The sequence below is a fragment of the Lacerta agilis genome, chromosome 2 (assembly GCF_009819535.1).
Source record: "Lacerta agilis isolate rLacAgi1 chromosome 2, rLacAgi1.pri, whole genome shotgun sequence".
Lineage (NCBI taxonomy): Eukaryota > Metazoa > Chordata > Lepidosauria > Squamata > Lacertidae > Lacerta > Lacerta agilis.
This window is the reverse complement of record NC_046313.1, coordinates 95,737,053-95,752,547: the sequence shown is the minus strand read 5'-3', so window position 1 is coordinate 95,752,547 and position 15,495 is coordinate 95,737,053. Positions and strand designations below refer to the sequence as shown.

At 45.1% G+C, this 15,495-nt stretch overlaps 1 non-coding gene across 1 annotated transcript; it reads left to right on the top strand.

The window, feature by feature from the left end:
* The first annotated feature begins 7,983 nt into the window (after positions 1–7,983).
* Positions 7,984–8,055, top strand: TRNAA-UGC. The gene has a single exon. It is a non-coding gene; the product is annotated as a tRNA-Ala (tRNA).
* Positions 8,056–15,495: the final 7,440 nt, after the last annotated feature.

Sequence of the window (15,495 nt, the reverse complement as noted above, 5' to 3'; positions counted from 1 at the left end):
TACTTTAAGTATTTACATTTGAATAATGGTGAGCGATTGTGAATATGCTGACCGAGGCCCCCTTTGGAATCGGAGGCCCGGGTCAAGTGGCCCATATGACACCCCCCCCCCCTTCTGTTTGGGCCTGACAGTACTGCTGCCAGGGAGCCCAAGTGGCGATGGCTGCAGGAAGGAAAGGAAAGCTTTTTGTCCCAGTGGACCCTGTGGTCAAGCTGAATTTAGCCCACCACAACCACCACCACGGCGCACGCACACACACACACACCCCAAGGAATTAGCTCACACACCCAAACCAAGCAGGATAGAACTCCCCACCATCTGTTCACGTGTGGGAAATATAAATTGTGCTTTTTCCAGCAGTAGGATCCAGCCACAGCTTTTCCTGCACAACACCCGAACGTCTGGTGTGATTCAGGATGGCATGGGGATTGGGGTCAAATGAGGAGGCTGGTGGGCAAGCGGTATTGAGTGCGTAAAAAAGCAGTTCCCTGTGTCGTTAAAAACACTTCTCCCTGCTCCATTTTCTCTCCTCAAGCCTATCGGAGCAAATTATATTCTGAGCGGGGGGGGGGGGGTTCTAAAGGTGCCATGTGATCATTCTGGCAGCTGGCTACAATTACTACATGATTCCAAGCTTTTCTGAAGTTTCACTGCAGGAATTGGAGAGGACAGTTGCTTTTAAAATCCTGGGATCTCTGGAGTTTTGCAAAAAATGAAAAAAATGAAACGCAAAACAATCCACTTTCCTGACTTTGATACTGTAGCCTGCCCCCAGCCTCCCCCTTTCTCTTTCTCTCTCTCTCCCATTCTCAGAAGCACTTGAGGTTGAAAAACAGCCAGGGAACAACCCCTCTGTTAAGCGCGCGCACACGCACACACACAACTGTTGGCTTTTGTCCACATCCCACCCATCTTCTTCCCTTTTAAAAATGTATTTGAGCTGTAATTGGCACAGATCCGCCTGTTCATTATTTATTGATTTATTGTTTGGAGGCCAAGTGGTGGTTAATAAGATTACGAAACGATGGCCCCCTGAGACAAGGTTTAACAAATGGTTTCTTTAACAAAAATCTGCATAGTAGCCACTGATTTCCCCCCCCCCCCATCAAATCTGGCTTGGGGCATGTGCGCACCTGTGTGTGTGTGTGTGTGTGTGTGTGTGTGTGTGTATGCACATGTAAAACTAGACTGAACAGCAAAACATTCAGAGACTTGACGATACCATGAGCCAAACTCCTCTTAAAATTCAAGAATGTTCAGGCATGAATTAGAATGGGGTTAGAAGAAACCCAAAGTTCTATGTCCCAGGCCAAAGGACCACAAGAGTTTACCCTAAGTACAAATCACCCCTTAGAATGGCTTTGAGAAAAGCTATAGGTATATGGCAGAGCAAAGGGCCCCCTGTTCAATTCCTGGCATCTCTACTAGGGTAGCCAGGTGAAGAAAAAAGCAGAGTGCTCATGCAATAATTTGCATAGAAGATAACATTTCAAGTGAGCTGCATCCAGACAACACTTTCTTCCGCCTTCCTAACATTTCCTTACCTGTTAATTTCTACATTTTATGAGATCTTTCATATGGTGTAAAAGTAGCACTCATTGACATGTTTTCCAGGAGGAGTGAGAGTATGGAATCCATTTGCAGCTCAACGTAGGGGGGGGGGGGAAATGCAGGCGTTTTGCATTGTAATTTCACATGGTGAAATTTGGGGTGGCATCCCAGCATACGCTTCTCTCTTGCCATTTAAAATTTAGCATGGCACGGCAGTATATTGATCCGGAACACAACAAGTACTGTAGAGTAAAAGGAACTTTTAGGAATTGGGACGGAAGTACTAGCATTATAATCAGGAAAAGTAACACAATAAACCCCTCATCTGAATACAGCCTAAGTATAGATTCTCAGGCCCTGTTCCCCCACCCCCCAAATTTGGTCATCTTATGCTGGTCCAGGAGATAATCGGTCGGGAATGAAATTGATATTCAAGTAGAAGAAGGAGAGGCAAATAGCTGAGAGAGGCTAAGGTCATCAACTCACTCATCTGGCAAGAAGACTGATATAAATATGGCTTTGTGGTTATCTGATCATTATGTTGTGGTGGTGGTTCATTTTAGGCTGCAAGTGGCGTAGGATGCAGCTGCTAGGTCACTGAGTGGGCAACCTGAACTGACCTTCTCTCACCGGTTCCAGAAAGCTCTGCCTTGGCTGCCTGCACACTACCAAGCCCAATTTAACACCAGAATACAAAGCAAAATGGCTAGGGACTGAAGTAACTAACAGGCCCCTGCAACGCCTTTAAGGCAAAAACCACAATGCCGCCATCTTGTTTTTTCTCGTGAGAGAATAGCAGTCATTTTGGGTGTCGCAATCTCGTGCAATTTTGCACCATGCTTCTTTTCGGGGGGGAATTGTGGCATGGAATCGTGCGAGATCATGTAACCCCCCCCCCCGGACCTTAGTTAAGGTGAAGGGCGGGCAATGATAAAGAAACAGATCCTCAGCCCTTTGGATCCTAACTCATACACCTGAACTGCCAATCCCATTGCAATTGTAAAGCAGAAGGACTGCCTGGTTATGAATATGCAAACATGACCTCAGGTTCAATCTGCCCATCTCACACAGTGGCTTCGAATGGCGTACTTTATTGTCAATTCTCGGTGTGTGAAGATGGGGAAGTAAGTCAGAAATACAGCAAGAACGAGGATAACAAAGAAGATAAGACAAGCATTTTGAGGATGCTCTAAATCTGAAAGCAGAAAGAACCCTGATGTCCCACAGGGCCAATCCTTGTTTATTTCTCTCCCAGCTTAAGCTTCTCCTGCTATCCCCCACCCCCACCCCCGTTTACGGGGTTTTGTTTTGCTTTGTGCTTTGTTTTAATCCTTAATTACAAAGCCGCCCTGCTGCCCTGGTTTGATCTGAACACCGGGAGACAGTGACCTCTCCCTCCTCTATGCACATGCTGTATGGCAGCTGATTATAGTGTGGATCTCTGCTCCATCCCAGACCTGCCATAGGCTGCGTACATACCGTACATTTAAAGCAGGTAGCTCCCCCCCCCCAAGAATCCTGGGAACTGTAGTTTGCCGAGGCTGCCGGGAAGCAGAATTCTGCGAGAGGGTAAACTGCAGTTCCCAGGATTCTTCGAGGGGAGCAGCGTGCTTCAAAGGTAAACAGTACAGCGAACCTGTGGAAATCTGCAAACCTAGCCGACTCCTTTTGTCAGGGAACACGAAGCAATAAACAACCAGGAGTAACAGGAGCGTGGTTTGGTGGTGGTGGTGGTGGTGGGGGAGAGAGAGAGAGAGAGAGAGAGAGAGAGAGAGAGAGAGAGAGAGAGAGAGAGAGAGAGAGAGAGATGTAGATCCCAGTCTGTTCAGTGATCCAAATTAGAGGGAAAAGATCTAAGCAACAGGCTGGAGGAGGAGAAGCAAAGAGCCGGGCTGCTTTTCCTGCTTGGAGAACAGCCCTTTCATTTATCAGTTCCTGTGATTTGCTTTGTGACAGCCTCCGCCGGGTCAGCAAAGCTCGCTTTGGGCTGCATGTGAATGTCACATGCCCTGCCTTGAGTGCTGGAAAGAGCTGCTGCCGCCTCACAAGAAAGAGACACTCGACATCGGGATACTCCTGCCAAGTCACAGCGGGAAAGGCAGGGCTATCTCCAATGTGTTTTCATCTCCATCAAGCAAATACCTGACAAATGGGGAGAATCATTGAATCATAGAAGTGCAGAGTTGGAAAGGATCCCGAGGGTCATGTAGCCGGACCCCCTGCAATGCAGGAATCTCAACTAAAGCATCCAGGACAGATGGCCATCCAACCTCTGCTTTAAAAAGGAAAGAGCACACCACTTTCCAAGGGAGTCCGTTCTGCTGTCAAACAGTTCAAGGCTGAGGTCTGTGTGGTAAAAGAGAGAATGTCTCTGAGAATGTGCAGAGTGCACTTCTATGGCCACTGAGTAACCATATCCAGATCCACCCATCTAGCATTAGATGTCAGTGTTTCTAGGTCAAGTGGTGTGACTTCTTTGAGGCCCCTCTGGGTTACATATTAAGAGTTCATTAGGAGCATTGCTAATTTGCAGTGGAATAAAGGATAAACAAACCTTAAAGTTGACCCATATTTCGCAGGCCCGTTCTTTGACTGCTTTAGCAAATCTAATCCTCTTCCTATTATTATTATTATTATTATTATTATTATTATTATTATTATTATTATTATCCTCCACTAGTAGCTACTGATTATTACACCACAACAGAATGTTGCAGTGTGAAGTGCTTCTGTTCAGCCTTCTGCCCACTCTGTCTCACACCCATTCCCCTGTTTTATTCCCCCCCCCCCGTCCTACCACAGTCAGTGAGCATTCCAGCTAGTGTTGGCCTGTCTTGGGGTTTGCTTGTTTTCCCCAGAACTTTAAAAAGAAACCAGTTCTAGTTTAAGTTCATTATGTCCGAAAGGGAACTAACTGCAGTTCCCATTCGGACCTTTACAAAACGAACTTGTTTCCTAGGGTTCCTGGGAAGTTGCCAATGACACCTACCAAGGTTATTTTTCTTCAGGCTCCCTTGAAACTTTGATATCCCTCCCTTGTCTCCTCCTTACCCCCAATATCCAGGAGCCACAAAATGTATGGAAGAATTGCTGGCAGCTCCCTTCCATTGATAGCTACGGGAAAAGTAGGAAAGCTGGTCCTCTCTGTGCAATAAAAATTAATCATTAGCATTAGGTCGGCGGTTCGAATCCACTCAACGGTGGTGAGCTCCCATTGCTCTGTCCCAGCTTCTGCCAGCCTAGCAGTTCGAAAGCATACCAGTGCAAGTAGATAAATAGGTACAACTGTGGCGGGAACGTAAACGGCATTTCTGTGCATTCTGGCTTCCGTCACAGTGTTTCGTTGCACCAGAAGCGGTTTAGTCATGCTGGCCACATGACCTGGAAAACTGTCTGTGGACAAAAGCCGGCTCCCTCGGCCTGAAGCGAGATGAGTCACCTTTGACTGGACTTAACCGGCCAGGGGTCCTTTACCTACATATACCAAACAAGGTTACGGTTTGAGGCATTCAAGAGTCAAGCAAGTTGTTCTTAACATCCAGTATATTCAGAGACTGTCTGAATACGAAAGCTCATACCAAGAACAGACTTAGTTGGTCTCTAAGGTGCTACTGGAAGGAATTTTTTATTTTATTTTGTTTTGACTATGGCAGACCAACACGGCTACCTACCTGTACCGGTAACTGGGTAGGCTACAGTTTGCTCTCAGCTGGGTGGTGTGGAAGCAATAATCTCACAGGCCATATCCACTGCCAACCATCCCTGCACTAATAATAGCACTTTCTTCTTGCAAAGGGGCAACGGGGCTTTTTGCAAACATTAATTAATGAAGCTCCAGAACACATAGGGGATAGTGAAATGGAATCATTAAGGCCACAAGAAGTTCAGCACTTTCTCTTCTCAAGAGGAACTGCTGAGGTTTTCATTTTATTTCTTAAAAAAATAATTATGTCAGCCTTGCACCTTGTAATGGGGGTCCACCGTGGAATGAACATTAATTTTTGCGCACGTTCAGAATTTGGCAGAATTTCAAGAGTTGGTGTTTATGTTTTGCTTTTAAAATGTGTCATTTTTCACCTGGATACCTGCTGTAACACCCAGTTCTGCCCCAATGGGTTGCTGGAAAGTGATGGGGCTCCATCCCAACCCTTTAAACATGCATGTATGCACTTGTTTGTTTGCTATATATAGGGGGCAAAGGCATAGAGTTTATGCATACTTCAATTAAACTCCATCAATCTGACCTGGAAACTGTGCTCAAAGACAGCAATGCTATCCTATTCATGCTGAATTTGTTCCATATTATACCCTTTCTCTTGCATCAACTGTTTTATGCTATAGTTTCATGAAACTGTATTTTTAAAAACGTTGTCCCTGAGTGGTGCATCTGGACTAGAGAAGTATGGTATCTAAATGCTGGGGGGGGGGGAAATAAACCCCCCCCTCTAATTTCTTCTACAGTACTGATTTCATTTCGTTATCCCAGGATTCAAGTCCTCTACAGCTTGTCATATTGCATCATATTTATTTTAAGGCAAGATGGATGAGTACAATTGGCCAAATTCAAGAATAGCATCAATGTATGAAAAGCATGCTGAGACTATGGAGGACTATGAAGGACAAAACTGAAAGGAAATGGAAGGAGAGAGAGAGAAAAATGTGTCCGTCTAGGTGCACTTTAATAATAGGTGCAAACCTTATACTTTTCTCCCTGGGAGAAGTTGTAGTGTTGTCTTCTTCTGTAATTAAGTCTGGTCATGTTTGAAACAGTGAAATATAAAGCTGAAGATCAATCTCATCATCATGTTGAGATACTCCAGGGTGTGTTTTATGGCTCCATTAATACACTGCTTGGGTGGCGGAAGTCAACCATGGTATGAATTAATGGTTCCATAAAATATGACCCGTAAGTTATTCCTTTTGACTTAAATAACACACAAACTGACAGTACGTTAGGCAGTTAATTTCAAATGCTACACAGCAAAATGACTTTCAGAAACCGCTCCATTGAAATCCAGTGCGATGGAGCCATGGATTCAAGGTCTGCCCCTTGGGTGAATCCATTGTGTGAATTGCTACCCCTCCATCTCAGCTTCCCATCTGCAAAATGGAAAGGATAATGAACACTGTAGGTAGGGTTGGGAAGGTGAGCTGGACAAAATAATTATAGAGGAAGCTTACCATAGCAGGTCATGGCAATACATGGAAAAGTTTGTGATAGATTTGGCCTCTGTCGCCTCTGTCTAGACCCCTTCCCACGGACAAGTCTATGTGGTGTGGTGGTTAGAGTGTCAGTGTAGGATTTGGATTCAAATCCCTGCACCAATAATCTCTCTTGTGTGGTAGTGGGGGTGAAACAAGCAGGCAGCTGCAGCAATTTCGAGATAAGAGCTGGCAGGCCTGGGCCAGATGAGATCTCACACATTTCACTGGTTGGCCAGTTTCTCCCACTGGATTAGCACAAGTGTATTCCATTGGGTAGAACACTGGCTCAGTCCACTGTCTACTTGGAAATGTGGAGAAGCTACTGTGGCATAGTGGTTAGAGTGTTGGACCAAGAGCTCCGAGGCTAGGGTTCAAATCCCCCCTTAGCTGTGAGGCTTGCTGGCTGACCTTTGTCTCTCAGCCTAACCTTCCTCATTGTGAGGATAAAAGAGAGAGCAGGGAAACCCAAGAACGCCATCTTGAGGAAAGGAAAGGGGGGGGGATATAAATGAATTAATAACAAAAATAGCAACTTTCCCATTTCTCTGTCGTTGCACACACTCCCCCCACCTGCCCGGTATCCTTCCCCCTATTATGCCATCTAGGCTGCCTTTGAGAGCGGGCCTGTACCTGCACCAATCTTGCTGCTGCTTCAGAACTAAGGAAAACTAGCCACTAAAATATCAATCCTGTGAAACTCTCCCAAAATGAATTAGATCTAAAAGGGTTCAACAGCAGCCGGAGGATGATCTATCCGCTTCATCTTCACGTATCCTGACCTCCTATAATTCATTAGTCTAAACGTTGGCTTCAACATCACACTCGCTTTCTTCTGTGCAAGCCGAGCCAGACAAGTCGACATTCCCGTAGGGTAATAAATGCTTTTCTGAATGGATTTTCCTTTTCTTTTCAAAGGAAGGATGCCTGGTAAAAGGAAGGCCTGGAATGAAATTCCAGATTGATCCAGAAAGCATTGCAATGACTGCAAATGGCAGCAAGTATTATTGCTGGAGGTACACTTGGGCGCCGTGGAAGCATTTTTAACGAGATGGCATGTTCCCCATTTCTGCCAGTCCATCCTCAGTGTCCAACAACATCCACTTCTATAGTAGTGCTCCAGATGTTCTCTTTTTCGTCTCATGATTTTTCAGCCCACTTCCAAGTGTTATTTTGAAACAACCAGGAAGGTGGACCAATTCATGGGTGAGAAGGTGGTCGCCTCTAAGGACCGTAGTAGCTCAGTGGCAGAGCATCTGCTTTGCATGCAGAAGGTCCCAGGTTCAATCCCTGACATCGGCAGGTAGGCGAGGAGAGAACCCTGCCTGAAATCCTGGAGAGCTGCTGCCAGTCAGTGGGGGAAATATTAATGGTCTGGCTCAATATAATGCACCTTCCTATGTTCCTAACCAATGGTCTATCAAGGCATTCTATGCATTGTATCTCTTTGCTGTGACTGTTTTGGCTGTTCCTAATTAATGTGCTATTATAATTGCCAGCAGTGATTATTTAATTGTTTGCTGATATTTCCTTGCTGCAATGGGTTATTGAATTTATGCTAATAAATTGAAATTGTTTGCTGAACATTTAAGTTACGGTGTCGGATATGAATTGTCCTAGGATGTGATTTTGCTTGTACGTTTTGTGTGGGTTGAAAGGTGGTCTATGCGCATTTGAGACAAAATGGAATGAAAAGGGAGGTGTGAGGGCCAAAGGTTCCTAGGAACAAAGTCATATTTGACAAAGAAGTGCTGTCACCTGTGCAAAATATAGGGAGGTACCTTCAGGGAGGTTGCTGAGTGGTGAGAGCTCACAGTTCGCTTGTCAGGTTCCAGAAGGAGGTAATTGTGATTGAAAACAGACCTGGATCAAATTAAGCAAGGGCACTGTTTAATGAGTAATTGTTATATATGTGTGTGTTTTAATAGCAGGGCGTTTCTATATCCAATAATGACTAATATAAAAGTACAGGCCCATAGAGATTGACTCAAACAAATCCCACTCTTCTCACTGGGACTTACTTGCAGCATGAAAATATTTGCATAATTACAAACATAGCAAAAGTAGTCATAAACAATAAATAAAAGCCATCAGAAAGTACACTACCAAACTGAATAATTTCTGCATAAATCATTGTTGTTGTTGTTTAGTCGTTTAGTCGTGTCTGACACTTTGTGACCCCATGGACCAGAGCACGCCAGGCACTCCTGTCTTCCACTGCCTCCCGCAGTTTGGTCAAACTCATGCTGGTAGCGCATAAATCATAATAAGATCTAAAAAGAAATATATAAAAAGCAATACCAATAACAGCAATAACAACACCTACCCTCCAACAACAAAAACCCAAACAACATTCCAGCACAGGAGTCTGTTCATCAACCTTAGTTTTTGTAGCTGGAGTCAGTCAGGTCCCTCCCCTCCCAGGCCAGGTGGGAAAAGTCCTGCAAGGCAGGGAGCAGGTCTTCCAAGACTCACAGTCAAGGTGGTATCCATTGTTGAAATGCCCTGGCAACTCAGGGCAGATTGACTGTGGCCTTTACCACTTGAAAATGCTTATGGGAGGCACAAACTTGGTTCTTCGTCAATGCAACAGTACATCCTGTAGAGAACATCACTGATAAGGAGACAGGTAGCGTAACATGCTAACTTTCCACTAGCAAGGGAGAGAGATGCATATTAACACCCCCACCTTGCGAAGTGGTAAAGTCCAGAAGGGGCCACGTACATTTTCTGAATAGTTTGATGAGTGCTATGTTCCGAATTGATGCTTTTGAATTATGGTGCTGGAGGAGACTCTTGAGAGTACCATGGACTGCAAGAGGATCAAACCTATCCATTCTCAAAGAAATCAGCCCTGAGTGCTCACTAGAAGGACAGATCCTGAAGTTGAGGCTCCAGTACTTTGGCCACCTCATGAGAAGAGAAGACTCTCTAGAAAAGACCCTGATGTTGGGAAAGATGGAGGGCACAAGGAGAAGGGGACGACAGAGGATGAGATGGTTGGACAGTGTTCTCAAAGCTACTAACATGAGTTTGGCCAAACTGCGAGAGGCAGTGAAGGATAGGCGTGCCTGGCGTGCTCTGGCCCATGGGGTCATGAAGAGTCGGACATGACTGAACGACTGAACAACAAATGTTCCAACAGTTTTTAACCACCAAGCAGCACCAACCTCTCTGATCATATTTGTTTTGTAAACAGCATGGCGGTACTGCTGCTGCATGCTGTTTTCTCACTTTAGAAATCTCTGGGTAATGAATCAAACTCGCAGGTAGCTTCATTATTCAGAATATTTTAACAACAACACGATTGCTGAGATAGTTCTTTTTGGTCTACTTGCGTGTGTGTGTGTGTGTGTGTGTGTGTGTATGCATCAGTCATTTTGCTTTTCGCTTTGTTGACTGATTGCTGGAGGAAGGAGTATTTGTTTTTGTTAACTAGATTTGTATTCTGCCATTATTAAGAGATGCGTCATCGGCTGGGGTGGCTTCTAGGTGACTGAGCTGCTGTTATTTACCAGGAGAGAGAAGGAGAGGGGCAAAAGGACAGGGAGGGTGGTGGTGCTCTTGTCCTCGTTGCCGGACAAAGAACTCAGACTCCCAGCTCGGTTTCCGCCAAAGACTTTAATGCGGAAATCAGATCGGTTGCAAGGTGCAGCAGGTTTGGAATAGAGGCACAATTCCTGGTTGACCTCTGGCAGCTCAGCCCTAACAAGACCTCACATGCCCCAAGGCTCAGACCCTTCTCCTATCACTTTCAATCAAAGTGAAACCCAACAATAATGATGACTCAGTTACAGGTGGGTAGCCGTGCTGGTCTGCCATAGTCAAAACAAAATAGAAAATTCTTTCCAGTAGCACCTTAGAGACCAACTGAGTTTGTTCTTGGTATGAGCTTTCGTGTGCATGCACACTTCTTCAGATACACTGAAACTGAAGTCACCAGATCCTTAAATACAGTGAGGGAGTGGGGAGGGGTATTACTCAGAAGGGTGGTGGGAATGGTGTGGAAAACCTGTTGACGACTCTTAACGGCTGCAATTAGTCTTGCAGGGAAAGGCAAGGGGTGAGATGGCTAAAGATAGCTTTGTTATGTATAATGAGATAAGAATCCAATGTCTTTGTTCAGACCAGGTTTCTCCATGGTTTTAAGTTTGGTGATTAGTTGCAATTCAGCCATAATGATGACTGTAAGCTTTCCTTTTTACTGCACCCACCTTCTCAGTTAGGACGAGGAGCAGTTGAGCATGATATTGATAAGGACACAAGAAGACCCCTCCTGGATCAGGCCCACCTAGTCCTGCATCCTGCTCTCACAGCCAGCAACCAGATCCCAATGGAAAGCCCACAAGCAAGACACCCGCACAAGAGCATTCTCCCCACTTGTGAATCCCAGTTGCTTTTGCCTCAGCAAAACCAAGTGCCTAAGTCCAGGGAAGTGGCCTGGGGACAGTCTTGAGGGCCAAATACCTGGAGGTCCGCATTTAGATTTCCCACCCCAATCAAAAGCAAATTTTCATGGCCATCGATAACACCGATATGTCTGATGCATGCATAGGATTTTCACCTGGCCTATGAGCTCCCCATTCTAGCGTGTGACAGTACAAATCAGCGAGCGAAAGTACAAAAGATTTCCTTTATTTTGTTGATGTTCTTAGAAGAGAACATCAACTCTCTTCCCCAATTCTGAAGTTTAGCTCACATCACATTAAACTTCCAATTATCAAGTCTAGCTCTTTGGTGATGCCAGAATTGAAAGTCTTTTGCGAGGCAGATTGTGAGTGTGTTTGCTCATTAAATATCCCCCCGGGGTGCTTTCAGCACCCTCGGCTCAACTTCTCGGGCGCCTCTTGCACGTGCATTCTTCCTGAGTGACAGCAGTTCTTTCATAATGTATTTTTATTCCCGCTACTTTATAGGAAACGTTGCTGTGCTGAAGCAAAACCAAGTGCTGCACCAAGTGTCTTCCTGGGGTTTGTTTATGCCTTATGTTTTATGAGATATTGGCCTCAGAGTTTATTCCATCCTTTAGGGATTGTTTTTTTTTTTAAAAAAAATATTTTCATAAACAAGAATTAACTGCATAGGGGAAGCATGCAGTAAAAGCCGCTAAATAATCAGAGGCTTTGTCTAGACCTCTGTTGTCACTGTGTTGTTGTTAATAATAATAATAATAATAATAATAATAATAATAATAATAATAAGTGGCTTCCAACATATTAAAACAGCTGTGTATATGCCATACATATAAGGCCTGTGACCTCCCACAGAGAATACTGGCAACTGTACTTCACAGAGCCACAGCTGCTAGCACTCTTAATAAACTACAGTTCCCAGGATTCTTTGGGAGAAGCCATGTGCTTTAAATGTATGGTGTGTACACAGCCCTTGTAAATAACTTCATAGCGGGGCATTATGTCTCTACTCGTGACCCCTCCAAGGAGTGTTGCTTGTTGTGCATGCGCCTGGAAAAAGGCCTTCTCGGTGGTGGCCCCACAGTTATGGAACTCCCTCCCCTTGGGCCACAACATTAATCAGTTTTCGCCAGTTGGTGGAGACCCATTTGTTTTTAAAAGTTGGCTTGGACAGAGGTGTGGTTCTTGTCTCACTACAGGTGCTGTTAACTAACATAGCAAAGCATGGATACCTGTGAAATCGCCAGTTACTTCTGCTGTGTGTGTTGCATGTCCTCATCTTAAATATATTTAAGCTTTAATGGGATTGCCACAGACTGTACGTTTCGCATTTCATGGTCATTTGGACTGACTGGGTTGTGGAGCTATGATGCAGGGCACATTTACAGATCCAGAGCTGTGTGACTGCTTGAGATCGTGGGTCTCCTTGAGAGCAGGGAGTCCCTGATTCACCTTCACCGTTGTCAGCTTTGGCTGGGGTGTGGCCTGGGAGGCTGAGTATATTAGGTGTCCCTCTCAAGCTTTCCAGTTGTTGGAGACAACACAGGCTTTTGGTTCCTGGGAGCCTAGCTGCCTGCAGTAGAATGGGATTCCTGCTGTTGATTTTGGGCTGCTGCCTGACATGGCCTCTGGATTATGTTTTGGACCTGGATGGATTCCCTGACATTAGCTGTTTTGGATGTTGCTGTATAATTGCCCCCGTTTTCATTCTTGAGTTCTTTGGGGACATCTGCTGGCGTGTGGCAACAGGGCTGGGAGAGGCTCCTGTCTGAAACCCTGGAGAGCTGATGCCAGTCAGCGTTGACAACAGATGGACCAATGGTTAGTTTTGGACAGCTTCCTGTCTTGAAACATCTTACATATATAAGGAATCAATATTTTAGTGTGGCAGCAAACTGCCTGCCTGTTGACACCAGGCAGGCACCGTCACTTTTTTCTTTCTTTTTGTCACCTGCTTAAAAAAATTCTGTTTAGGCAAGAATGTCCAGACATGAAAAATTATTTATTTATTTATACCTACCCCGCCCATCTGGCTAGGTTTCCCCAGCCACTCTAGGCAGCTCCTAACAGAATATCAAAAACACAATTAAAAAAATTGAGCATTAAAAACTTCCCTAAACACGTGCTTTATCTCTCTTGAGCTATTGTTTATTTTAATGGTCTTTAGAGTGTTTTTAACCTGTTTTCGTTGATAATTTTGATAATTTATTTTATGTTGCTGTAAACTGCTTGGAGGTTTTTCAGTAGCAGCGCCCCCCCCTTAACCAAGTTGTATATAATTTTTTAAAAAATAAAATGAAGTGGAAAAGCCATGGGGGGGAAATCCTATCAGGTCTGAGCTCCCTTTAGGACAGGGATGGAGAATCTCATGCCTGGGGCCTGGCTGTGGCCCCTGAACCTCTTTGTCTGGCCCTTGGGACTCTGTATAGGCCGCTCCTCCTGCAGCTATGCCACATTCCTCACAAGCCCTGCTTTGTAACCTCTTTCTGCCGAGCTGGAATGTTTCTTTGAACTCTAATAAAGACTCTTTCTTTCCCAGATGCAGCCTCTTGTAGAAACCTGCCTCCTATACAAAGGTGAAACTTACAGTCATTGTTATGCCCCCTTTGGCTTTGGCCTCACCCGCCACCAGTATGATGCGCCTTCCAGCAGACTGCGCAGAAGGGAGTGATGCCCTCCAACTGAGAAAGGTGCCCTGATCGTGCTCTAGGTGGAGAGAGAAGGCCCTGGAAACATCTGGATGCATTTATCACTGATTTGTTTTTGCAAATATATACCTGGCAGTTCTGCTCCCCAAAGCTCCTTATACAATAAACAATCTATTGCTGTACGAATAATGTACAGGTTGAGAAGGTACTGCAGACATTGGGGCACACGCAAGCAAACAAAGGAGGAGAAACACCAGCACCCGACAGAGGTGTGTGTGTATCTTAGCAATACTGGCCATCAAACTTTGCTCTCTGCTTTCCTTGATGCACTCTGCACACTCAGACTCAACTGCCTGCGTTTCGGCAGGAGGATGCAACTTTCATTCTACATACTTGGAATAGCAAAGGTCCCACCCACCACCCACCCCCGTCTTCCTCAGATCATACGAAACTTTGGAAGACAGAGCCGCTATAATGGAAACAGCATGGCTGTTATATCGTACAGTGTAATAAAAGCAAGTGTCTCTTTTGCCGCAACTGCAGATGTTGGGAAGCTGCTGCTGCATGTCGCAACTTCACAACATATGTAGTTGCGGCTGAACGGAAAGACGTCCTGCGCACACCGGTTATTTACTGATTTTGATTTCTTGAAACCCACTTGATCAGGGGAGGCTGATTCGTACGAAGTCACACTTAGCTCAGTTGCGTCTACAATTGAAACCCAGCCAGATGGGTGGGGTGATAATACTGTAACAACAACAACTTATTATTTATACCCCGCCCATCTGGCTGGGTTATTATTAATATTATTATTAAAATTACACTAACTGGCAGTAGCTACTGTCCAGGGTGTTCAGACAATAGTATTTCTTCACCTTACCTAGTGATGCTCCAGATGGAACCTCAAACCTTTAGCTTTCGAAGCTTGTGCTTTATTGTTGAGCTGTGCCGTTATCCCAAATGTTCAAGAGAAAAGGTACAGTGTGACACCTAGCATTGCACATACAGGCTTCCACCTGCAGCAGGACTTCCTCCTCCAATTCCTTGTGCTTTCTCCCACCCCTACCCAAAATCTGTTTCTGGTTTTGCATTCCTCTAGATCGGTGGGGGGACAGAGAGGGGAAAAGAGGAACAGGGAAGCCCCACTGCGCAAATCTGTTGCATTCACAGACAGACACAACTGGATGCCACCCTGTAATATTTTCGGTGCTTTCCATTTTTGTAAATGATGGAGAAGCAAGGCAAAGGTTTGCCTGCGCCATTTGTCTCCATCACGCGTTACACCTTATAAATGCAGTCTTGAAGAGTGCTTGGAATGGGGATTTCTCTGATTACAGTATCGACTGGGATATCAGTATCTCACGAAATAGCTGGGAGCAAGAGTCATTGCTGAAACCAGTGCTAGCCCATGGTGGAAGCTGAAAACGCTCCCCCATTGTCTGATAGGATTATAACTTCATGGCTTGGTTTCCATAACTACAGCTGATCAATTTGCAGCTTATTGCATTGGGGTTTCACTCTCTTCATTGCCTTTCTGATAGCTCTATTTTCACCTGTCAGACTCTGAAAGCGAGCAAGTTGGGTTCTTTTGAGAAGGTAGAAAGAGGAGGAGCTCTCTTTCTCCAGCTAGACCGTTACTGAGCTGGACTTCTGCAGGCCTCCTCCCGATGACCTCTCTATCC